A 1,479-nucleotide genomic window follows, 5' to 3' on the forward strand; every position below is an offset into this window, starting at 1 on the left:
TTTTCTTTTTTGAGACGGAGTCTCACCCAGGCTGCAGTGCAGTGGCACAGTCTCAGCTCACTGCAGCCTCCACCTCCTGGCTTCAAGTGATTCTCCTGCCTCAGCCTCATGAGTAGCTGGGATTACAGGCACACACCACCACACCTGGCTAATTTTTGTATTTTTAGTAGAGGCAGGGTTTCACCATGTTAGTCAAGCTGGTCTCGAACTCCTGACCTCAGGTGATCCGCCCACCTCGGCCTCCCAAAGTGCTGGGATTACAGGTGTGAGCCACCGCACCCGGCTGATTTTTTTTCTTAAATAAAAAGTAAAGGCACTTCTTCCTGAATGACAGGCGAGAAGACAGACGGAGTCAATTTCTCGTGTGTTGTTGGTAATAGGAAAAACCTGCTAACAATCCTGTATTAGGCCTGGTTCCCTAGAAGCAGAAGCAGAGACAGGATTTGGTGTGAGTCCTTTACTGAGAGAGTCCTCTCAGGAGAAAGGGATTGAAGAAAGCAGGATAATGAAGGGCAGAAAAGTCCAGCAAGTTTGGATTGGTGAGCAGCAAGGGAGCTTGGCTGAGACTATAAAACATGGCTTCTTAGTATCCTAGCACCCATTTGATCCACACATCAAGGTTAGCTTTTGTAGCTGAGGAAATGGCTTTATGGTCAATAATTTTGTACATTATTAAGTACCCTGGGGTAACTTTGTATCCTTCCCTACCTGACCATATATCATCATGTATGCATGGTAGTGTTCCAGTATAACCTATTATTTAGTTGATATTTGCGCAGATTTCAAGTTACTTGTGCATGCTAAAGAAGAACATTGAGATTGCATTTCTTTTTAAATTTTATTTTAAATTGATATATAATTGTACATATTTATGGGGTACAGTGTGATGTTTCAATACATGGATACTTTGTGTAATGATCAAATCAAAGTAATTAGCATATCTATCACCTCAAACATTTATACAGGAAATTTCCCTTGGGGTATCTGTTCTCTTGGTTTTAATCATCACCTTGATGTTGTTAACTCCCAAGTCTTTGCCTCTCAATCTTCATCTCATCTGGCCTATCCAGCATCATTTTTGTATCTGACCCACTATCCCACGATGATTCATACATAGTAGGTGTTCATAAATGTCACTCACACTTCAGTCAAGCTGGTCTCTTCATCACAAATGAGGTATTGTGAAATTGAACACATGATTTGGACCTTAACTTTAAAAAAAAACAACAACAACACTAACTGGGCAAGTTAGCCTTTTGCAGCTTTCAGTTTCCTTATCTGCACTAGGAGTGATAATGCCATAGCATAGGAATGTAGGAAAAATTAAAGGAAATAATTCATTTTAACCACATAGCCCAGTGCCTAGAAATTGACAAGTACCTGGTAAATGTTGGTTCTTTCTCCTTTTGCTGAATATTTAAGGCCTACTTTTAGGCGTCTTACTTAATTTATCCTATTTGGTTTACCACATTTATCAAA

This window comes from Rhinopithecus bieti, unplaced genomic scaffold (assembly GCF_001698545.2).
Source record: "Rhinopithecus bieti isolate Rb0 unplaced genomic scaffold, ASM169854v2 scaffold_41694, whole genome shotgun sequence".
NCBI lineage: Eukaryota > Metazoa > Chordata > Mammalia > Primates > Cercopithecidae > Rhinopithecus > Rhinopithecus bieti.